The sequence below is a fragment of the Pelodiscus sinensis genome, chromosome 1 (genome assembly GCF_049634645.1).
Source record: "Pelodiscus sinensis isolate JC-2024 chromosome 1, ASM4963464v1, whole genome shotgun sequence".
Lineage (NCBI taxonomy): Eukaryota > Metazoa > Chordata > Testudines > Trionychidae > Pelodiscus > Pelodiscus sinensis.
The window spans coordinates 134,869,299-134,894,140 of NC_134711.1; the positions used below are offsets into that span (position 1 = coordinate 134,869,299).

Sequence of the window (24,842 nt, forward strand, 5' to 3'; positions counted from 1 at the left end):
TCTGTATAAAGGATCCAAAAACCTGTAACTCAGGGCTGCTTTCACTCTTGGTGTGACAGCCTGCATGCATGCATCATAAAGTTTTTCCTTCTAGATTTCTCTCCTGCCTCACTGATTTGACCTCCGGCCTCGGACCCTTCTGGGGGCTCTGTGCCCCAGGGGAGCGAGATTTCCCCCTCATATTCATCGTCCGAAAGCCAATTGGGGAGTGCAGTACATTCTGCTGGTATTTGCCCATAAGCACAGATCGCAGCTCCTGGAAGAAACCCACCAAACCACTCAACACCACACTCCCAACTGCGAGTCCCACAAGTCCCTCCTTGCCGGTGTATAATGCTCTGCCTTTTCCACCAGGGCCAGTTCTTAATGTCCTTTGTTGTTAAAAAGTTCTGGACTATGGCAGTGTCAGGGGAGCGAATTTTTCTTCTTCTTTCTTGAAATAGTAGTAATTCTTAATCATGCAAGGGAGAGGTTACTAGCACATCACCCTGTAACAATTTGGTCCTTCTGACATATACCAGAGGTATATTAGTTCTGTTAGTGGGCAAGGGAGAGGTTACTAGCACTTCACCTTGCCCTCGTTTCCTGCTATTTAGTAGGAGAAGAAACAGGAACAGGAAGAGGGACAAACCCATCAGTAGTCGAAGTCGAGTCATCTCGAGGTGGAGGGGTCCTTTTACAGTGAGAAGCATGGGTCCAAGTAGGCAGCCCTTGGCACTTCACAGCGGTGTTGGTGGTCAGCAGGACCTGGTAAGGGCCTTTAAAGCATGGGGCTAGAGCAGTCTTTCGCTGATGGACCTTTATGTAGACCCAGTCGCCGGGTTCCAACAGATGACACGGTTGCTCAGGGTCCTTGGGTAACGCTTCTTTTACCTGTGAATAAAAGGACCTAATACTCTTCATTAAAGTCTGGTAATACTTAAGCATAATATCATCCATTAAATGAATGTCCATTTGAGCAAGGGTCAGCGGGGGCGCTGCTGGTAATCGCATCGGGCGCCCTGTCAGGGTCTCATGTGGGCTAAGTCCAGTTTTCCGATTTGGGCTGGCCCTCATGCTTATTAATGCCAATGGAAGGGCATCTGGCCATTTCAAGTTTGTTTCTGCACAAATCTTGGCCAGTTTGTTTTTCAAAATCCCATTCTGGCGCTCCACTGTCCCAGCAGACTGCGGGTGGTGGGGGCAGTGGAGGTTGTGCTGGATCTGTAGAGCTGTACACAATTCTCTTACAATCTGTCCAGTAAAATGAGTACCACGATCACTGTTAATACTAACAGGTATACCAAATCTGGGTATAAAATCCTTAAGTAAAAGTTTCACCACAGTCTTGGCGTCTGCCTTCCTACAGGGAAAGGCTTCAATCCAGCCTGAAAACACATCAACTAATACTAGTACATATTCATAATTACAGCATTTATACAATTGAATAAAACCAATTTGAATATTTACAAATGGTCCCCTAGGATGGGGATGTGCTGCCTGTTTTACCTTAACAGCCTTACCAACATAGTGCTGTTGGCAAATCGTACACTGTTGGCAGTAGTGCTGGGCCACAGAAGAAAAATCTGGTGCAAACCAGTCTTGACTAACAGCATTAATCATCCCCCCTTTGCTCACGTGTGCCACACCATGGTGCACGCGAGCAAAATAGGGCAAGAGCACCCTAGGCGCAACCAGGCGGCTGTCCGGGGAGCGCCAAAGGCGATCAGGGCGTAATATGCACCCAGCAACACTCCAAGAATGTTTCTCAGTTTCTGGTGCCATCTCCTGAATCCTAGCAAGATCGTCCAGGGAAGCTAGAGGAGGTTGTTCCATTAAGGCAAAAGTACAGTCAGCCCGAGGGGGGGCAAAAAGGGCAGCGTGATTGGCCGCCTTATCAGCCAAAGCATTCCCACGCGTAACTTCATCATGAAGGGTTTGATGTGCAGTGCACTTTACAACAGCAATAGCTTTGGGTAACAAAAGGGCATCTAAGAGAGCAGACACATATTGACCATTCTTGATAGGGGAACCAGAGGATGTAAGAAAGCCTCTGTGTTTCCACAGCAAACCATAATCATGTCCCACTCCAAAAGCATATTGAGAATCAGTGTAAACAGTGACAGTTTTATGCTGAGCCAAAACACACGCCCTAGTCAAAGCAATGAGCTTTGCAATCTGAGCTGACAGGACAGAAGTCAGAGAAGCACTTTCAATCACGGCATGTAAAGAGCATACAGCATATCCAGCAATTAATTTCCCCTTAGAATCATGCGAACAAGAACCATCTACAAAGTACGGTATATAAGATCAGGGTTCTGCAGGGGCATGTCGGTAAGGTCATCCTGTGGACGGGTAAGGGCAGAAGTTACAGACACACAGTCATGAGGTGAGCCGTCTGTCGGCCCGGGCAGAAGGGAAGCCGGGTTTAAGACAGTGTGGAAGCAGGACTAAGGAAAAGGGGATTTGGGTGACCATTTCCAAATCTGTCAGTAGCAGAGCAAGAGTCTGGGTCACTCTGACTCCTGCTAGCGCGAGAGCCAGAAGAGACGCTGTGTTCGCCTTTCTGTCTCTCCCATATTGATAAGAGTGGAATGCTTACCTCAGTGAGAGCCTTGAGATAAGACAGTGTCCGATGGGAACTGAGTGGGCAGGGAAGTAATTGTTTAATGTTATATGTAATAGAAAAGTATATATATTGGCTTTTAATTGTTTTGTATTTGAAGATCCGCTTATGGATATCTTCCCTTGCAATATTGCTCGAATAAACTGCCTCTGGCAACTTGATGCTTAAACACAACACAGAGTGAAGGCTTGTTTTCTTCCACAATTTGGTGCCGTGACTGAGATGGCAACGCCTGGGTGAGGGCAGCGGCAGCTGCTGCGGGCCGTCTCCCCTGCTAACCCCAAGGCGCCTTGCGAGAGGTAAGAGACCTTTTGAAATCTGTGAGGGGGTCAGAGGGAGGACTGCCTGTCGAGCCGTCTGCCTCGTTGGGCTCACGCCATCCGAACGTCTTGAATCTGCAACAAGGTCAGACGCAAATCGGTTAGGGGGAGGTTGTTTTTGTTACCCCCGAGTAGGCCTACGTTTATGCAGTGCTGGGAACTGCTGAGGTATTGGTGGTGCCGCCTCGGGTATGGGAGGAAATTGTATTGCGTCCGGACATAAGGCACCTAGGTTTATGCAGTGCTGGGAACTGCTGTGGTTCTGGGGGGAAACGTGTTGTTTGCCGCCCCTGGGGGGAACAGTGTTGGTTGCCGCCCCAAATGTGGACGAGGTCCACAAAGAATGATGCATCTAAATGTTTAAGAAAATTTCTGTGTAAAAAGCATGCTGAGTGTAAATGTAATGAGTATGAATGCCGCTGCCCAGGTCTCTGAGAAGTAAGCTGATTCTAGCCGCCCCAGGGCTCTCCCACGAGGGAGTTCTGAAAGCAAGGGGGGTCAGCTGAACCTCGAGACCGAGTGGATATAGGAGAGAGTGACGACTCTCCTTATTTTATGAACTGCTGCTAACGTCTAACTCTTAAGTACTAGGATGGGGGGAGGTCAGTCTAAGCAAGGTTCTTCGCCTTCGAAAGGCACCACTGCACATTATATGTACATGCATTACAATCCAAACACCTGCAGGTACGTGAAAGATTGGAATCTTTTCACAAGTGGTAATCCATCTAAACAATTTCCACACCAGGGTACTTTTGATTATGATAAGATTCTATACCTCAGAGAAACCCTTAGTTCACCAAAAATCCCAGATGCGCAGTGGGGACCATTTGTCTATTGGTGGGAGGAAGCCACAAAGAGACTCCATGAGTCCCGAATGCGGAGTCTAAAGGACTCTCAGGAAAAACTAAAAACACAAGTACAGGATTTGAAATTAAAATGTAAGGCATCTGGATGTCTTCCCATCCAATCCACCTCCTTAGCTCCCTTGGCTCCTTTGTATCCCCACTTAATTAAGGCTAAGAGCGAGGAAGAGACAGCTGAAGATATAGTGGATTTCTTTAGCGTTGCTCCAAGGCCGCTGCCGCTGCCGCCGTTCCATCCCCCTCCAACTTTCTCTTGGCAGGCTGTGTCTCCCTGTAGCATCAGACTCATCAGCCCAGGCTTCACCCCCACAGATTAATCTTTCTGGAGAGAGTTTTTCTTCACCAACACTGCCTAGCAGTCAACGAAACGGGGGGTTTGATTCTGACCAGTCCCCCGGTTCGTTTAATTCTACCGGGTCCTACACCCCAATTGCAGCACGCACTAGAAATCAAATAGCCACAACAGTCCAGGGTACCCCTTTAGTCATGGCTCCCTTACGACAATTACCTGGTGCTGGAGATGTCCTAGTTACTGTACATGCCCCTTGGACACCAGGGGACCTTAAAATCTAGCTCAGGGATTTCCAAAATTCAGGGAGGAACCTGGGAAATTTAAAGAGGAACTCAAGATAGTATTCCAGTGTTATGATACTTCATGGGCTGACGTTAACCAGCTCTTACGAGTCATATTGCCACCTGAAGCCCAAAAACGGCCCACAGCTCAGGCAAACTGGCCAAATGCGGACCCTGGAAATGGGCAACCCCTGGCTGACGCTAAAGGCCGTCTGTTGGACGCCATTTCAGAGGTTAGCCCGAAGAAAACTGATTGGACAAAAATCAGTGGCTGTAAGCAAGACAAAGGCGAACTCCCTGCCGATTATTTAGATTGTCTAACAAGGGTATTTGAGCAACCAGCTGATAATGCCAAAGAGGCAGTTGGGGCTGCTTTTGTACGGGACTTTTGCCAAAGGTTCAGCAACAGCTAAAGACAATTTGCATTGGCTGGCAAGCCAAGCCCCTTTCTGAATTGGTAGTAGTTGCAAATCATTGTGCAGCTTGCTTAGAGCAGAAGAAGGAAAATGCTGAATCAAAGCTTATGGCTTTACGGTTACAGACCTATGGAGGAAGGGGGGGAAGAGCACGGGGTGGAGCACGGAGGAGAGGAAGAGTTTCCTCATGCCCTCCCCAGCTAAGGAGTACGGCATGTCATTACTGTGGCCAGGAGGGTCATTGGAGAAATGAGTGCCCGAACCGATCATCTCCACACCCCTCGTTGCCTCTTCCCCCTCCTCCTTTCCCAAACCCTGTTGCACCTGCCTTTCCTCCGCAAGTTAATTCTTACTAGGTCAGCCTGAGGGAAAGTAATTGCATCATGAATCCTTTACTCCCCATTTCTCAAACAGGGCCATATGTTAATTGTGAAATAGCAGGTCAGTCTGTAGCTTGTCTTGTAGATACTGGTGCTAGCAGATCAGCTTTAAGGTCTGCAGATTTCCCCTCTGTTCCCTTGTCATGCTCATCTGTCACTGCTGTTGGTATTTTGAACCAACCCGTTCCTCATCCTGTCACAAAATCCCTTTCTGTTATCTTGGGGCCCATTTCAGATCAGCCTTTTTACTTAGTGCATCCTCCCCTGTGAATATACTGGGACGAGATATTTTGTGCAAATTGGGCTGCACTATCTACTGTACTCCAGATGGAGTGTTCTTAAATGTCCCTGATGAGAATACCAATCAAGTGCTGGCTACCCTGCAAACCGAGGAACCAGCCCAGCAGGGTTTGCCTCTCAGTAACGATCTTGTTGATTTACTATCACAAGTCCCCTCTTACTTATGGTCCAAACATGTGAATGAGGTGGGGCAGATTGGGACAGCTAAACCAGTTAAAATTCTTGTTGATCCTTTGAAGCCTCTTCCTAGAGTGCCACAGTATCCGCTGTGCCCTGAAGCGGAAGAAGGGATTGCTCCAGTAATAGACTCTTTAATAGCACAGGGTATAATTGTTCCTGTTTCTAGCCTTTGTAAAATACTCCTATCTTCCCTGTGAAAAAACCAGGAAAGAATACCTATCGTTTTGTGCAGGATCTCCGTGCAGTTAATGCTGTTGTCCTGCCATCTTTTCCAGTGGTTCCAAACCCAGCTACCATTCTTTCTTGTATACCCTCTACAGCCACTTGTTTTACTGTTGTGGACCTTTGTTCAGCCTTCTTTTCTATTCCTATTGATCAAGATAGCTAATATTTGTTTGCTTTCACCTATAGGGAACGTCAATATACTTGGACCCGGTTACCTCAAGGGTATACTGAATCCCCATCTCTATTTTCTCAAATCTTAAAGAAAGACCTCGATGACATAGTCTTTCCAGAAAAATCTGTACTCATACAATATGTGGATGATCTTTTGTTAGCTTCCCCTTCTTTTGAATCCTGCAAAATTGATACTCTGGTTCTTTTGAAAGCATTGGCTACAAAAGGCCATAAGGCCTCCCGAGAAAAGCTTCAGTTGTGCCAGCCTAGGGTTCATTATCCAACCTTTCACGTACCTGCAGGTGTTTGGATTGTAATGCATGTACATATAATGTGCAGTGGTGCCTTTCGAAGGCGAAGAACCTTGCTTAGACTGACCTCCCCCCATCCTAGTACTTAAGAATTAGACTTTAGCAGCAGTTCATAAAATAAGGAGAGTCGTCACTCTCTCATATATCCACTCGGTCTCGAGGTTCAGCTGACCCCCCTTGCTTTCAGAACTCCCTCGTGGGAGAGCCCTGGGGCGGCTAGAATCAGCTTACTTCTCAGAGACCTGGGCAGCGGCATTCATACTCATTACATTTACACTCAGCATGCTTTTTACACAGAAATTACTCATCATCGCGGAGCAGCCCCGCCTCCGGGTCCGGGCCGGGGGAAGTGGGCGGCCATGACAGCTACCGAGGCAGAAGTGCCCGGGCCTGTGCCACAGGGGGCACGAAGGAAACAGGCGCCAAGAGGCGCAGCAGCGCTTTACCGCCCAAAGCTTTCCCGCGTGGCCCCGCCCCTTTCCTGGCATCACAGGCTCCGAACCTCTCTCGCGCTGCGCCCACCACTCACGTGACCAAGCGGGGCCAATCACTGGGAGCAGAGTCTGCAGCGGAGGCGGGTCAATGCGATGTAGGTGAGAGAGGAGCGGGAAGCGCCCCCATCAAGCTGTCGTCACCAGCGCTGCGCGTGCGAGGCTGGAGGGGGTTGGTTGCGAAATCTGGCGGGGCGGCGCTTGGCTTCTGGGGGAGGGGCGCTGCCCCGCGAGCCCCCCCCCAGACCCGCGGGCTCAGTAATGCGCTGGGAAGGATGCGGCCTCGCGCAGCGGGGTCACGTGCGCTGCAAATTGTTCTCTCCATTGACAAGCCTCCGCCTCCCGAGCGCCCCGCTGCCCCCAGCTCAGCCGTGGGGGGGCTGGAGGCCGAGGCCCAGAGAGAGCCCCGGGCGCGGGCGGGGGGTAGGTATGAAGATGGGCCGGGGACACAGATTTGCAGAGTGGGGCTTGTGCAGCAGTGTTGTGGCAGGAGATGTGAGGGGCTCAGGGTTGGAGGGTGTGGGCGGGTGCAGTGCTGTTATGATGCTGCAGCCAGATGGGGGCTTGTTGCAAAAGGACTTTTGCCTGAACGGGAGCAGAATAGTATTTCCGCAAGAAGCACTGATTTCTTACAGTAGGAAGTCAGGGTATGTCTACACTACCCTGCTAGTTCGAACTAGCGGGGTAATGTATGCATACCGCACTTGCTAATGAAGCCCGGGATTTGAATTTCCCGGGCTTCATTAGCATAAGCGGGGAGCCGCCATTTTTAAATCCCTGATGCTTCGAACCCCGTGCAGCGCGGCTACACGGGGTTCGAACTAGGTAGTTCGGACTAGGTTCCCATTCCGAACTACCGTTACTCCTCGTGAAATGAGGTGTACCGGTAGTTTGGAATAGGCACCCTAGTCCGAACTACCTAGTTCGAGCCCCGTGTAGCCGCGCTGCACGGGGTTCGAAGCAGGTGGGATTTAAAAATGGCGGCTCCCCGCTTATGCTAATGAAGCCTGGGAAATTCAAATCCCGGGCTTCATTAGCAAGTGCGGTATGCATACATTACCCCGCTAGTTCGAACTAGCGGGGTAGTGTAGACATACCCTCAGTGCTTTTGCAGAAATTCAAGCTGCCAGTGTAGACAGCTGGCAAGTTTTTTCGGAAAAGCAGCTGATTTTCTGGAAAAACTGGCCAGTCTAGACACAGCCAAGGAGCTTGGCTTGTTTACCTTAACCAAAAGAAGGGTGAGGGGAGACATGATTGCTCTCTTTAAATATATTAGAGGGATAAATACCAGGGAGGGAGAGGGAGAGGGAGAGGAATTATTTAAACTTAATACCAATGTGGACACAAGAACAAATGGATATAAGCTGGCTAGTAGGAAGTTTAGACTTGAGATTAGACGAAGGTTTCTAACCATTAGAGGAGTGAGGTTCTGGAACGGCCTTCCAAGGGAAGTAGTGGGAGCAAAAGCTTTATCTAGCTTCAAGATTAAACTAGATGGGTTCATGAAGGGGATGGCTTGATGAGATAACATGATCTTGGTAACTAATTGACCATTCATTATCAGTGGGAAATAGGCCAATGGAGGGATGATAGGAGTTACTATAGAGAACTTTCTGGGTGTCTGGCTGGTGAGTCTTGCCCACGTGCTCAGGATTTAGCTGATCTCCATATTTGGGATCCGGAAGGAATTTTCCTCCAGGGTAGATTGGAAGAGTCCCTGGAGGATTTTCGCCACCTTCTATAGCATGGGGTACAGATCACAGCTGGAGGATTCTCTGCATGTTGGGGTCTTCAAACTATTTGAAGGCTTCAATATCTGAGATATAGGTGAGAGGATTATTCTAGGAGGGGGTGGGTGAGAGTCTGTGGCCTGCATTGTGCAGGGGGTCAGACTAGATAATCATGATGGTCCCTTCTGACCTTGGAGTCTATAATTATCCCATCATTCAAGTGATTTCTAACCCACCACTAACCAAAATTGATAACTTGGGCAATACTGGGATGTAACTAGTTGACAAATGGGAGATGTTGGAGAAATTGGGAAGGGTACACCCTCTCTTGGGGGAGTTTGTGAAAATACCTGGTTTCACCTGTGTCTACTGGGCAGACTTTTTCAGCAAGCACTTTTCATGGGGAAAATCATGGAGTGAAGGTTGATATGAGTGGATCTAGATAGGGCTCTGAATTCTGCTTCATGGCCCTCCTCCAGTCACTTCTATGGAAGGTGTGGGCAGAATTGCCAGGCAATTTAGAGATTCTCCCCGCTCCTCACTCCTGTGTATCTGGTTCTTTTACAAGCTCAGCATCTTAATATTCAAATCTTTCATATAAGCTAAATGCTACATCTGTACTGCAACCATGTTCAATCTCAAACTCTGATCCGGCTAGAAAGTAAACAGAATCCAGATGTCAATTTCCAAAAACATTAGGAATCATTTTAAAATGCCTTGAAATGAAATGATCAAGGTAAGTGATCTGGGTTTTCTTCCAGGCTTCTGTTCCTGCCACTGGGATAAAACTGTCCGGTTACTGCCAAAGACTATCCTTACCCCCCAAATGTTCAGCCCAGCCATTGAGATAAGTTACTGTCTAGTGGCTGTCCCTTAGAGACCATTACTAGTGACAGGCAATGTGTTTTTGAGTTAAAGGCCAAAAGGGTTTTTAACCTTTTTTCTTCCATACTGCATATATGCATTTATAATTGAGGTGCTTGGCCCAATGCTATATTATCCTCTAAAATGCAAAATGTTGAATTTTGAGAAGTTCTAGGTTTCATTATGAATGAATCTGACGAAGTGGGTCTTTGCCCACGAAAGCTTATGCTCCTACACTTCAGTTAGTCTATAAGGTGCCACAGGACTCCTCCTCGCTTTTATTATGAATGATGATTGTTTCATACTCCTCAGGATTGTCATAAGTGCTGCTTTTGCATTACCCATCCTGGCCTTTAGATGCCATGGCACCATAGGCATATAATAGTGCAGATCTCTGGTTACAAATGGGTATTTGATTAGGATCAGGAATATCTCCTTTGCTAAAAGGTGGTGTCATTCCTTCTTTAAAGCTTCAGGTTGATTGCAAAATGATGGCGATGGAAACCAAGAAAAAAAAAAAGCCTGGAGAACGTAAACTTGGGGAAGAATGTGTGTTTTATTGTTAAATTTGAAACTTAAAACTCTCAAATAAATGAACCAATGCATCCTCAACAGATCAATAGGCAGCCTGTATTTATTATTTTCCACGGGGATACATAATGTGTCTGTTACCATTGCATATAATCCGTAGGGTGGGCTCTTCAGATGACCTAGTCACACTACATAAATCCATTTAGATTAGAATAATAGCAGTTGTGTTGCCTATTTTTCTTTTGTCTGAAGAAACCTAAAAATAAGTACAGTGCAATACAGGAACGCAACAGCAATATTGTGCTATGAAAAGTAATTTCAGTATATTTACTATCAGTCTTTACAAATGAACTGCACATTTTCACAGCATTACACACTGAACTCCCACACTGTTTGTCCAGCTTTGGGATAAACACTAGGAACTGTCTCTGGGGCCAACTTGTGCATGCCATGATGGGGAGGGGAAGAGAAGATAGAACATGGGGGGAGGGGCAGGGACTACGCACAGAGGCTTCAGCAGTGTTATTGAATATGCTGGCTACCTCTAGACTGGCATGATTTTCCGCAAATGCTTTTAATGGAAAAGTTTTCCGTTTAAAGCATTTGCAGAAAAGAGCATCTAGATTGGCAGGCTCCCCGTTGCATCCACAGGCCAGATCTGTGGCTTAGTGGGCCAATCTGGCCCATGCAGGGTATTTTGCCCAGGCCTGCATAACATCATCTAGCTAGGTCTCCTGTATGTTATGTTTCATCCAGATACCCCTTTATGAGCCTACTAAGGTGGGTTAAAACAAAGAATTTTAGTTCTAAAAGACTGAACTGTTGTGTTCCACAGGCAGAGAATGAGAGTCACTGAGATGTACCACCAATGCCTGAGCACCCTCTAATGGCAGGGAACTGGTGAGATATGGCAAGCTGATCCTAGTAGATAAGCCATAGAGAAAGGTGAATGTCCTGAATATCGCTGCCAATTTGTCCTGAGGGAAAATTTCTTCCCGACACAAATCTAGTCATACATTTGACCCTAAGCATGTGAGCAAAGCACACTACCCAAGCATCTAAAAATGGTTGTGCCAGCTCAGAGCATCAGTCCATTATCAGGTGTGGCCACCCCCTGATGCTTGGGGAAAGAGTATAAATATGGCCAACTGTACATTGCGGGGAAAATCCTCCTGACTCTTCCTATAGCAATTTGACTACAGCAATTGTCTTCATGCAGAGCTGCAAGGATGATGAGCATGTTGAAGGCAAAGAAGAGCTTTCTGTTTTTTCTCATTAGCAGACCCTACAAGATCTTGACAACTGATTGGGAGACAACAGCTTTTAAAGAAAAAAATACTGGGTTAACTCTGAAGACGCACAACTTTAAAAATGGGATGTTTGTGGTATGTTGTATGTTTCTCAGAGTGGGAAACATTTTTTTTCTGGTAATTTTGTTCCAAAGCCCCATCCCTACAACTCTTACCCCTATGGAATTGGTCCCTCTGGCTTCAATGGAACTATCACATGAAGGAGAGCTGCAAGAGCAAGCCATGCTTAGACTGTAAACTTCAGGGCAGGTGACATCTTCCTATTACATGTTTGTACAGTGCCTAGAACAAGAAGAAGAATAAATGCAGGAGACCTGTTTCCATTGTGGATCTCTGCAATGCAGTAGATATCAATGAGAAGCTCCCATTTTTCTGGGTCTTGCAAAAATTCTTTTAATATTGTCTGCTAATTTTGGTCTATATCATCAATCCCCATTCATGAGGAAATCCCACTTACTAAACCCAAGCTTAACTATCATCAGTCATAATCTAGTCAGCTGGGAATCTTCCTCAGATGTGCAATATTGACTTTCTCACAAATCCCAACCACACCAAAGTATCAGTATGTTCCAGGCTGGGGAGCAGTTATTGGAATGATGCCAGCACAAATGTGGCACAATCTTCTCGTACCTCCAGTTCTGAGACCAGTTATTGAGCTCACATTGTTTAACTTCCCTGACATTTGAAACCAGAAGTTTGCTCAATTCCTATTGCTAGTTGGAAACCTGAAATTATGCTCCCAACCTTGCATTATGTTCATAGCTTTATTTGTTCAGATCTAATAGTCAGGTGTAAACACAAGGCTGTAGGAGCTGTCGCTTGGAGCAATTACAACATAATCCCCAAATGTATATTTGTCTGTTCCCTACCGTAAGCCATGAAAAGCACATAAAAAACTTCCCCGCTAGCCAGGTTCATATTGTTCCTGCCCAGCTGAAGTCTACAGAAGTGCCCTTCTACACCGACGGAATAACTCCACCACTGGGACAGGCCTATGGCTTATGTTGGTGCAATAAGAGCAATGCAGTATCTGTGTAGACACTGCAGGCTACTTGCATTGGCTGTAGGGTGTCATTCTTGGCAATTTCATGCTCTCTGCTGGAGATGTGAAATTGATAAGAAAGCTGGGCTCACACCTCCAGCTGTCAACAGAGTGGGTGGGGGGCTGCCCCCTCCAGCTCCTTGTCCCCAGAAACTTGGGCTCTGCACTTTCTGTTCCTCAGTGAAAGCCCAGCTGTGCTGAAGCTCCAGTCTCCCTCTGGGAGTCTAGCTGCACCCGGCTCACAGCTCCATAGGTGGCTCCCAGGCTCCTGGCAAGAAGCAAGGAGCTGAGACCCCAGTAGGGCAGTGGGAAGCAGGGAGTCAAGAACTTGGGGGACATCTGGAGCTGAAAGGCAGGGCTCTCAGCCCGCCACCCCCCCCCCCCATCCCTTTTGAGTCTATGGATGCACTCCTGGATGCAGATCGCTGACAGAGGGAGGGAAGTGTGAACATTGATCACTGAGATAATTACGGTGCTGGCTGTATGTTGATCTATAAGCTTGTGAGAGATTATGGAATACATCTCCCCAACTGCTGCTTCAGTGCAGCGGGGACTTGCTCCTGCTCAGACATGTCATCCTGGCTGGGTGGTGTGGAAGAACTGCCTGGTAAAACCCCACAATAACACAGCTGCTGTGTGATTTATTTTGACATTGAAGTCCATTTATTTGTATGCTGTCCAAGGTTCCCTCTAAGCTGCATGGCATCATGGTCCAGCAGCTGCTTAATCAGCCTCGCTCACCCAGGGGCTCAGGGCTATGCACATGGAGCTGCCTAGCTGGGGTGGCGGGGGGTGCACTTCCCCCTCAGTGACAGCAGCAGCTCCCTGATGAGGACACAGTAGCGAGTCTCTCTCAGCTGTAGGGAGGGGACTCTCAGCTTAGAGGGAACCTTGATTCTGTCCCTATTTTATCAGTGTTCAACATGCTGCTGGATTTAGTGTTGGAAATACATCCCTGGGTTGCAGAAACTGCTAAGGGAGAAAGAGGAGTTATTGGCATAGGAGAGAGGTCAGGTTTTTGTCGGTATGAGAGGCAGTTGGAATTGTGTGGTACAAATGCCTGAGGCGCAATTTTCAAAGCATCTAAGTAAATTTGGATTGTAAATTTTGCTGTCAAAAATAGACATATGGGAGCCTTAAGATGTTGTGTGCCACATTAGAGCACAGGAGGGATCAAGGGGCCACCAATACCAGAGGCCTCTGCAATCACAAGAAGCTGATAAGGTAAGAGATTCCTTGTCAATCTGATTTAAGGGGAAATCACTTCCTGATCTCAACTTTGGTAGCTAGGTTTTAAAGTTACCGACTAACATGACCACCCCTCTGAGACATCATAAACCAGGTTATTGTGCAGCCAGCTGAACCCATGTTGCTTGTTCGTATTATATTTTTATGTAAAGTGCAAATATGACACATACTCTTTATTCTTGTATTTTCCCTATATTCTGGGGTACGTCTAGACTACGTGGCTCCGTCAACAAAGCCATGTAGTCTAGACGTACCCCATAGTGTCTACGCTAATTATTTACTTAGGCCTATTGCTATGACTTAGAATCTATGAATCCCTCTGTTCACTCCTTTCCTTGCTAGGCCATGGGGAGAGCCAGATTGCCAGCACCATTTTCTTAATGTTTGCAGCTCTCCATTAAAGCAATAGCTAATATCAAACCTCAAGTCTCAGGGCTGGATGGTCACTTTCAGTGGTCAGGAAGAATATTCCAGTTGGACATCTGTCGGGTGGGAGTGTTGAGGACAGGGCCACACTGAGAAGTGAGACATTAGACAAGGGTGCAAGAGCGCTATGAGGTCATACAGAGATTCATATTTCATAGATGCCTGGCTGGTTTCTCTTGCTCACAGTCTCAGGGTCATACTAGCTGCCAAAGTTGAGATCAGGAAGGGATTTCCCCTTAAATCAGATTGACAAGGAATCTCTTACCTTATCAGCTTCTTGTGATTGCAGAGGCCTCTGGCATTGGCTCCAATGATGGTGCTCCAAAATCTATTAGCCTGCTCCCCCCCCCATGCTTTGCTTCTCACTTGTGTGCAACCCCGACTGATGTTTCTGTGGGTTAGTGGCCCCCGACCCAAAAACTGTTTCCCACCCCTGCTTTAAAACAAGCAGCCCTCTGGCACCTTACAGTATGTATACACTGTGGTGATATTTTGGGAATCCACATCTTTGAAGCAAGCCCGTTATTTTGAAATATAATGGGCTCGCTCTTCCGATGTCCCTGAAAACCTTGTTCCAGTAGGAGTAAGGGACATTTTGGAATAGCCATTTATTTCTAAATTTGGTGCTGTTCTAATCAATTTTGTAGCACCAAATTATGAAATAGGCTATTTTGAAATTAATTTGAAATAAGCTATACAATTTGCACAGCTTGAATTGCATAGCCTATTTCGAGCTAAGTGTGCAGTGTAGATGCACCCTAGAGCCTAACACATATATTAGATCATGAGCTTTAATGGGTAAAATCCACTTCATCGGATGAGTTGGAGTGTTTATTACGTATGACCACATATGCAAGGCTGTGCCACACACACATTGCTTCTATGGCTGATGTCTGGCAACTTCTAGAACATAATGAGCATGTCAGAAGGGCTCATAAACTATGGAAAGAGATAATGCCACGCACCACAAGAACCAATGTTTTTTCAGGCCATGGAGAAGAAGCAATATTTAAGCCATGTTGAAGTATATCCAAACCAACCACACAAAACAGAACAAGAGACTTTAAAAAAGTCTGTGTTTGCCTTTGAACTTGGTTGTTTGAGCTCTGCTGTAGATATAACTGAGACATCCACTAAGGCTGCGTCTAGACTGGCAAGTTTTCACGCAAAAATTTGCCAGCTGTCTACACTGGCCGCTTGAATTTGCGCAAGAACACTGACGATCTAATGTAAGATTGTCAGTGTTCTTGCGCAAATACTATGATGCTTCCACTCAGGGATAAGCCCTCTTACACAAATGTATTTGCGCAAGAGGGCCAGTGTAGATAGGGGAGGACTGTTTTGCGCAAAAAAGCCCTGATGGCGAAAATGGCAAAAACATCTGTGCCAATCTAGATGCTCTTTTCCACAAATGCTTTTAACGGAAAAACTTTTCCGTTAAAAGCATTTGTGGAAAATCATGCCAGTCTAGACGCAGCCTAAATGTGTTTGACTGAATAAAATGGCTAGTGAAGAATCTTATCAACCAATGAAACCTACAAGAAGTGACAATGAATTGAACAAGGGTAAAGTTTGTGGAAGTTTGCAAGCCTGAAAACAGACAAGTATTTTGCTTAGCTGTGATTTCTGCATTTTACAAGAGGGAGAGGTCTCAGTGAATGATGGATGGGCCTCATTTTGACAGTGCCTATTAAGAGAAAACCCTCTGAGGGGTTTGTCATTTCCTTTCTGGCATGGGAACAATGCAGATTACAGCAAACTCAAATGACTTACTTTCCTGCCAGGCAGGAGTAAATTAATGGCATTTGAATATATGTTACAAATCATAAGACTTTGTTTGCTGGGACATTTACAGAAGAAGTTTGAGGGGATTGACAGAGCAGTGTGGGAAACCCAGGACTGGAATAGCAGAAAGAGGAGCAGGGGGTACAAGATACTGGCAGAGCTGATGAATTTTGGGAAGTGTTATCTGCTAATAATGGTTGTAAATTTGGCCCACTGAGTCAGGACACTTCCCAGCCTCAAAGGATTGATTCAACCTTTCTGTTGTTACTTACAGGCATTTCTACGGCTCTCCTTCTTCCTGCAGTGCTTGAACACCCTGCAATAGTAAAGACACATCATTACCTCTGGTGGGCAGAGTTCTCCTTCCCACTGCTACTGTCTAGCCAATGTCAGATCAGCTACTGACTCAGTGGAGCTCATACTCATGGGCGTTGGACAGCTGGGGTGTCCCCAAAAGAATGAGCATCTTTGTACCCCAGTCCTTCCACCTGCCCAATACTCCTCCGGGGAGCTGGGTTGAGGTGCAGGGAGTTGCCCTGCTCCTCTCGCCCAACTGGCAGCTTGCATGACAAGCTTCCTCGCCCTTAGCCCACTTTTGAGCAGAAGCGTTGGGCAGGCAGAGCAGAACAAGCCCCTGTGCTCTGAAGCCATTTCTCTGGTAGTAGAGCTGGGGAGCAGAGAGGACTGCAGGCAGGAAAGGTGAGGAGCTAAGTTCCCTATAAGCTGTGCAGTTGCCTTAGTGCTGTGCAGTGCTCAAGGAAGCCACACAGGCCAGGTACCTGCAGCAGCAGGGGGAGGGCCACCACACCCAGAGCCCCAAACTAGGCTACCCTCCTACCTGCCATGGCCAAAACTGCTGGGCCCAGGCCAAGATCCTGCCACAGGCAGTCAGTCCTGACCTGGCTCCTGCCACAGCAGCACGGCCTTGGCCCCCAACTGACTGTGATGGCCTGGCACTGGTTATTGGCCCAGCCTCCATCTGACCCTGGTATCCTGGCTCCAGCCCCTATCCAGGCCAATCCCTGTTCACCATCCAACCTTCCACATCCAGTCAAGGCCCTCACCTGGCTCTAGCCCCCATTTTGCCCCAAACGCCATTCAACTTCAACCCTGCCCCCCATCTGACTGCATCCCATCCCACCTGGGCGTCTTCAGTTGGATGTCCCATTGAATACAGAAAGCACAGTGGGACACAGCTCCAGAGGCAGTAACTGAGACAATCAGGCCCCTGATTTATTGGTGCTTTGCAGATGAGATTGAAGACCTTGAACAGGCCCCAGCATTCAATTTGCTATCAGTGCAGAATGTGGAGTTCCACTGTGATGGTTTCAGCCAGTGCTACTTGCATGTCAGGTCACAACATGCTGCACCAGGTGTGTCCCTTAGCATCAGTCCTTGGCAGAGTCAGTGGAAATCATCTACTCTGGAGGAGACACGTGCCTTGATCACACTTGTGGTTTGGAAAAAGCTTGTTAAAGGGATTAACAAAGGCTGCAGTTTATAAACCTCCCCTGGCGATCATCTAGTGGACCCGACAGCTTATTTGAGACCAGGTCAACTAGTGCTGCTGGCTGTAAATTGTTTTGTCCAAGCTGCCATACCACTGTTGGGGACTTTAACCCAGACGGCTTCAGTTCATTATCTGACCACAAAGAGACAGGCAACACCAGCAAGGTCTAATCACAAAGCTCTTTATTGAAGAGTGCACACGACAATAGAGAACAGCCCATCTCTACCGAGAACCAGCCCCCGATTTCTATAACAAGTGGGGTTAAATAGACAGTTCTGTCGCGTCATAGACTATACACTTAAGCAACCCACCCCCCTTTATTAGTTAGAAACTTCTAGCGTGGATGCATACCTTGCCAACTACACAAGGTGGCCTTGATACATCAGCAACTTTCTTATTAAGTCAGAAGGCAAGTACTAGACAACGAGGAGACAGGGAGTTTTCTTATCAGTTTCTTAAGCAAGCTGTTTAGCTCAGCAAGTACAAAAATGCCCTTGCTCAACTCATGTCTCAAATTTTGTTCAGGGACTACCCAGAACCCTTTGCTGGACTCTTCTCGGTCTGTCTTAGCATAACCGCCCTAGGCCCAATTTTCTGTGGCCTAACAAGTGTAATCCCCACAACTGTTTTGCGAGGACACATCTTTTAAAAATTCAACTGAACAGAAATTCAAAGGCCTGCAGAGAGTTTTGGGGAGCTAAAAGAAGAGGCACAAAATGGGTTTTGGAAGAGATTGACACAGGAGTGTTCCTGGCAAAGCAATTCAGAGTGAACCAGCCTTCCACCCCAGCTCTGCAGATGCCCCCAGTCTTATACGGCAGCCCCTGGGACTCGGGAGCTGTTTGCACCAGTTGCAGGCTCCTGTCTGGGGGTATGTCTACACTACCACCCTAGTTCAAACTAGGGTGGTAATGTAGTCAACCGGGGTTGCAAATGAAGCCTGGGATTTGAATTTCCCGGGCTTCATTTGCATGTTGCTGGGCGCCGCCATTTTTAAATGTCCGCTAGTTCGGACTCCGTGCCCCACGGCTACACGTGGCATGAACTAGGTAGTTCGGACTAGGCTTCCTATTTCGAACTACCTGTACTCCTTGTGGAACAGGAGTACTACCAAACTAGGTAGTTCGGAATAGGAAGCCTATTCCGAACTACCTAGTTCATGCCGCGTGTAGCCGCGGGCACAGAGTCCGAACTAGCGGAGATTTAAAAATGGTGGCGCCCGGCAACATGCAAATGAAGCCCGGGAAATTCAAATCCCGGTCTTCATTTGCAACTCCGGTTGACTACATTACCACCCTAGTTCGAACTAGGGTGGTAGTATAGACATACCCTGGGGGAGGGAGAGTTAATACTCCTCACTCTGCCTCGCTTGCTGGAGCAAAAGTGAAAGAGCCTGCCGCAGGCTCTTCCCCAGGCTCTTGCCCAGCATGTTTCGGGCGCAGATGCCAGATGGTTCCGTGTGTCTGTCAGGAGCCCCTGGGGGACACGATGCATCTCGGGCTCCTCCTCGCGTTTGGCGTGCTGGCTCTGACGGCTGGTGAGTGGAGCAGGCGGAGGTGCCGCTTTGGGAGGCCTGGAAGCGAGGGGGGCCCGTCTACTCGCCAGCAGGCGCCCGAGGGGCAGATGCAGGACACCTGAGGGCGGGCGGTCCAAGCCTTGCGGCGGAGCTGCGAGAGCAGGAGCCAGAATTCTCCTCCCCCGCCGGCCCAGTGCTCTGGGAGGGAGTTTGGGGGCTGGAATGGGGCGGGGCAATTGGTGAGGCAGGATATGGGGGGGGCAATGGCCACGTGACTAGAAGGGAGGAGCAACTCCCTCCGCCTTAGGTCCCGCCGCTCCCCTCCTCTTCCCTGCCCTTGCACTGCCCCCCCCCTGCGCTCACCAGTGGGGGGAGCATCCGGCCCCAACTTGAGCTGCTTCCCACCAGCGGGGGGGGGGGGGGCAGCGTCAGGCTCTGGGAGGAGACTGGGTCCTGGGTGCAGGCTTTGCCTGGGGCGGAAGATGGGGGTATACGAAGGGGCGCTGGGGTCAGGCTCTGGGAGGGACTTTGGGGGCTGGAGGCAGTGAGAGAGTTTGGGGACAGGAGGGGGGTGGGGAAGAGGGTTTGGGCTCTCAAAGGAGTGGGGTGAATGAGGGTTTGGGTGGGGGAGATGAGGGGCACCATGCTTAACAGACACATCCCCCTCTGGCATCTTCTCCTGGAGAGATGGGGGTCTCCTCACACTCCTGCCCACCCACCACCCCATGCGCTCCTCTGCCCATGCGTCCTCCAGTCCTGCCAGCTGCCCCCAAGCTATTTAAAATGTACCAGGGGTCCTTGCCCCCACCACTGGTAGCACAGTGGGGCTAGAGCAGCTTTCTGCTCCAAGGGTTACCAGGTAGTCTCAAAAAATACCAGACACACTTGAGCGGGGGCAGAGGGGGAGGGGAGGGACCAGCTGGGAGGGGAGTGGGGCTGGCCAGGAGGAAGGGGGGGAGGGGGCATGAAGCAAAGATGGGAAGTCTTGGGGGCAGCAGGGCTGGCCGGGGGAGATCGGGGGGGTGGGGTGGCTGGCAGGAGCGGGACTGGCCAGGGGAGATCAGGAAGCGAAGAGCCGGCTGGCAGGAAGCAGGGCTTGGGGAGCAAATTGGCTGGTGGGAAGCGGGACTGATCCAGGCACATGCAGATCCCAGGGTGCTGCCTGCACAGGCCTGGTGAAGCACGAGGGGTCCAGCTGCGGCTCCACCATGCGCTTGACCAGCTCTCAGGAGCACATACAGGGCTTCTCCCCCTGCCCAAGGTGTCATACGCAACTAGAGGCTCCCAGCACCGATTGCGCCCCACCTCCCAGCCACTCCCCCATCCCTCCCAGGCTTCCATCGAGCGCCCAGCTGGAAAACCAGTAAATAGCGAATATTGCATATGTCCAGTATTTTCTGAATTTTTTACTGGATAAAGGGCCCAAAATCCGGACTGTCTGGTAGAATACCGTACACCTGGCAACCCTATGCTCCTCACTCTGCTCAGCTGCTGGTACAGCCCTGCACATTGAGACACCTTCCTGCCCCCCAGGCCGCAGGGATATATATGCCAGCCTTGCTCTGCTGCTGGTGGTTGTGATATGGACCCCATGGCGTTTTAAATTTGCCAGAACAAACGAGGAGTCCTGTGGCACCTTATAGACTAACAGACTTATTGGAGCTTCAGGGGGTATTCAAGTTAGTCTGTTAGGGTATGTCTACACTACCCACGAGGTGTACCGGTAGTTCGGAATAGGAATCCTAGTCCGAACTACCTAGTTCGAGCCCCGTGTAGCCACGCTACACGGGGTTCGAACCAGCGGGGATTTAAAAATGGCGGCTCCCCGCTTATGCAAATAAAGCCTGGGAAATTCAAATCCCGGGCTTCATTTGCACGTTCGGTATGCATACATTACCCCGCTAGTTCGAACTAGCGGGGTAGTGTAGACATACCCTTACAGAAAAAAACAACAAATGGTCTGGTAGCACTTTATAGACTAACAAAACATGTAGATGGCACCATGAACTTTTGTGGGCACAGACCACTTCTTCAGATGACCGGAGCATAAGCTTTCGTGGGCAAAGACCTACTTTGTCAGATGCATGTCAGTAACATTCTGAACAACTTAAATTGCCTGGGGGCAGCAGGTGGGTCAGTGGCTCCACAGTGAGGAGTATACAGGTGGCCAGGGCATGCACCTGGTGTGGAGCACACAGGGACAGCAAGTGGGGTTGAGGAGAAAAATAGAGGTTAGATGTGAGGCATCTTGGGACAGATGTTTTGGTACATGCTACCCCAAGTGGTCCTGCCCATGCCAGTCAGTGGCCCCGAACTCTGGTGGAGTCTGTCCCCAAGTCAGGAATATTCCTGGTGCCGTGGCACCACTGCCTATGCCTGGAATCTTCCAAAAGGATGATGGCGGAGGGGGTTGGGAGTGGGGAAATAATACCACACTGGGAAGAGGGAGTTCTAGGGATGTGTTCCAGGAAAGAAGGGGAATTCTATGACAGTAGCATGCCCCTGGGCTCACCTGGATCATCCCCTTTTCCATAGGGCTGCCCTAGCAAAGGCAAGATTAAGTGCTATTTGTCTCATCCCGATGGAGCAGCAGGTGTTTGTGTGTGCACCCCACTTCTCAGCTGGTTCCTTTCCTTCTCAGCAGAGCTGCCAGGAGAGCCGGCCCCAGGCTTCCAGTTACGCTCTGTGGATGTGGTCTTGGACTGTCATTATATAGAGGAAGCTGTGGGAGGATTTCCAGGAGCCTTTGCAGGATCATTCCCCTCAGACACTGCCACCCTGGTGCTGAGAGGTGTCAGCATTGCTGATGATGGAAGCTTGGACAGTGTCACCAACTATGAGGTTCCAGGGACAAGTGCTGACTCCACTTCTCCCATCATCTTTGAAGTCTCAGGTGAGTGGGGAATTGGAGATAGCAGAATTGCCATGATAGCCAGTTGTCCTTGAGTGAACTGAAATCCGCACAGACTCAAAACACAGAGCTCTGCTGCAAGGGCGCACAGGACATGTGATGGACAAGGGAGTAAAGGATTCTGTGTAAACAGAAACCGTTTCTATCAACTGTGACAGGGTCAGGCCAGGGAGCTGCTGCAGAGAAGGCCTATTTGAAATCATGGGAAGGTGGGCGGGCTTTGCCCGCCCACATTCTAAAAGCCCCTCCCCAGCTTTATGGGAGGGACACTGGACCCATATTCAACTGAATCTGGGGGACAAAAAATGACAACAGGGTCAAGGAGTGCGGGTCACAGGTTTAAAATAAGGGAACCGGATGGGGACACCGAGCAGAGAACCCCGGACAGTGCCCACTGCTCCTCAAAACTGTCGATGGAGCCAGTGGACACCGCCCAGAGGAACTCTGCCCGGATTCGTGACACGAGGGAAGAACGGAAATAGGCCCCACAGTCGCAGAGAACCCCCTCGTCTAACATCCTCCTCCTGCTATTATAGATGGCAGCTTTCGCTAAGGCCAGGAGGAAGTTGACGAGGAGGTCTCACGACTTTGTGGGGCCACGGATTGGGTGTGCGTAAATAAAAAGGTGAGGGGAAAAGTGCAGCCAGAACCTCAATAAGAGGTTCTGGAGGAGCCGGAATAGGGGCTGCAACCTGGCGCATTCGAGGTAGGCGTGCGCCAGGTTCTCCCTCATGCCGCAAAAGGGGCAGGTGTCTGGGATTGGGGTGAACCGCACCAAGTACACGCCCGTGCTCACGGCCCCGTGAAGGAGCCACCAACTGATGTCCCCGATCGGCTGCAGAATTAAGGTGGAATAGACGCTGGCCCATCGGGGTTCCCCACCCTCTATAGGTCTAAGATAGTCCCGCCACTTTGTATCGGGGCGGGACACGAGGGTGGGGAAATGCAGGGTGTGGAGCACGAGCGTGTACAGCTGTTCCCTGGGTGCGGTTCAGAAACAGACCGGCTGCAGATTTTGCAGCCGGCTGGGGGTCCAAAGGTGGGGAGTCCAGGGGGGCCTGCGGAACAGGGGCCCGATAATAAGGGACGGAGGCTTTGCAGGAAGGGAGGGGCGGGGCGTCCCCTCTCCCAGGGCTCTCTGTAGGAGATCGCGAGCAGGCTGCGACAAAGCCGCCTTCACCTCCTGGAGTAGGCGCAGGGAGGTTCGAGGGGCGGAGAGCCCCATGCGTTGAGCGAGCGCTCGGGGATTCACCCAGTCCCCCCTGTCGTAGTCCAGGAGGTCTCCAACCATGGTTGTTTCTGCCAGGATCAGCCTCCGGCGCACCGAGGGAGACTCCGTCACCTGCACACACAAGGCCGGATTGTGGAGCAGGGGCTCCACGAGGAGGTCTGCTCCCTCGGAGGTCACAACGGACCTGGTCACCAAAAACAGCTTCCAGGTCTGGAGGAGGTCCTGGTAGAATTCCGGCAGCTCTGAGAGGTCTCGCGGAAGGCCCCTAGGGTGGATAAAAAAGAGCTACCGGTCGTATCGGAGCCCTCGGAGGCGGTGGAGGAAGGCATGCCCCAAAATGCTCCATGCCGGACTACCTGCACTAAAGAGGAGTCTCTGCAGGGCCTGGAGGCGGAAGGTCCGGACCTGGCTGCGCACGCAGACCAGGTCCTGGCCCCCCTCCTCCAGGGGGAGAGACAAGACCCCTGCAGAGACCCAGTGCAGTCCCACCCAAAGGAGATCAGGAGGCGAAGAGCCGGCTGGCAGGAAGCAGGGCTTGGGGAGCAAATTGGCTGGCGGGAAGTGTAGACATACCCTAATGGACTTGTGGGCATCTTCATCGCTACGTTGATCTTCCTTGCTGCTCTCATTGGCCTCATGCTCAGGAGAAGTAAAACTGGTAAGTGTGTAGAGCACTCCAGCCCTCCCACACCCAGAGCTCCTGTCCTGCTCCCTACAGTGTCCATCTGTGAGAGGCAGAGACTGGAGTAGCTGGAAGCACCTGCTACAGCCAGGATTCCTGCCACACTAATGACAGTGCTTCCTGTAGAGAGTACAATAGCTGAAAGCTCCCTCACAACCAGCTCTCCTGGCGCCTTCCTTACAGCAGCCTGAGGCCCAGACTGGAGTAGCTAGTGCGTTTATCTCCTTCCCATTGTGCCTCCTGCCAGGAAGAAGCTAGAACTGGAGTCGTTGGCAGATCATTGCAGAGTTAGTGCTCCAGCTTTTCTTCTTACCATGCCTCTTGCTGGGAGGAAGTGGGAGAATCATAAACTCATAGAATCCCAGGGCTGGAAGAGACCTCAGGAGGTCATTGAGTCCAGCCCCCTGCCCAAAGCAGGACCAATCCCAACTAAATCAACCCAGCCAGGACTTTGTCAAGCTGAAACCTAAAAACCTCTAGGGATGGAGATTCCACCACCTCCCTAGGTAACCCATTCCAGTGCTTCACCACCCGCCTAGTGAAATAGTTTTTCCTAATATCCAACCTAGACCTGCCCCAGCTTCTGTTTCTCATCAGCACAGTACCTGCAGAACATGGATCTGATCACTTTTGTCTCCCAGAATCTCAGTATTTTTCCTTCTTTTTAGTTGATGCAAAATCAGAGGAATCTCTGGAGACTTCAGGGTAAAAGGACAGTCCCTCTGATGGACGCCATCACAGGTGAAGGCCCAGCCACTCAGAAGCAAACTATATTATGGAGCTGTCACCTGTGCCAGGGACCCTCCTGCAGCTCTGTAGGAAGGGATTGGAGGACCCTTGTGACCCTGGAAAAGTGGAATCAGAGAAAAGTGGGCATCTCTCACATTTCCTGTGGGTAACTTCACTGTAACACTTTTCTTCTCACACTTTTAGGTACACAGAACTAGATCCTCAAAAAGATGTTGGCATTGGTGCCTAAGTCCTTCATTTAGGAACCACTGTCATACAATCATAGATGATTAGTGCTGGAAGAGACCTTTAGGGTGTCATCTCGTAAAACCCCCTGCTCAACGAAGGACCAACACAACTAAATCATCCCAGCCAGGGCTTTGTCAAGCTGGGACTTAAAAACCTCTAGGGATGGAGATTCTACCACCCCCCTAAGGAACCTATTCTGGTGCTTAACCACCTGCCTAGGGAAATAGTTTTTCCTAATATCCA

The 24,842-nt window shown here is 49.5% G+C and overlaps 1 protein-coding gene across 3 annotated transcripts in view; it reads left to right on the forward strand.

Annotated features, from left to right (window-relative positions):
- The first annotated feature begins 2,508 nt into the window (after positions 1–2,508).
- LOC102463105 (scavenger receptor cysteine-rich type 1 protein M130-like) overlaps positions 2,509–24,842 on the forward strand; it is a 111,931-nt gene continuing 89,597 nt past the window's right edge. For 2 of the 3 annotated variants that reach the window (XM_075902548.1, XM_075902594.1), the window contains exons 1-2: positions 2,509–2,904; positions 21,442–21,690. The gene's annotated coding sequence lies outside the window, so the exon portion shown is untranslated. The remainder of the gene's footprint in view (positions 2,905–21,441; positions 21,691–24,842) is intronic. The other variant, XM_075902557.1, reaches the window with a different exon arrangement.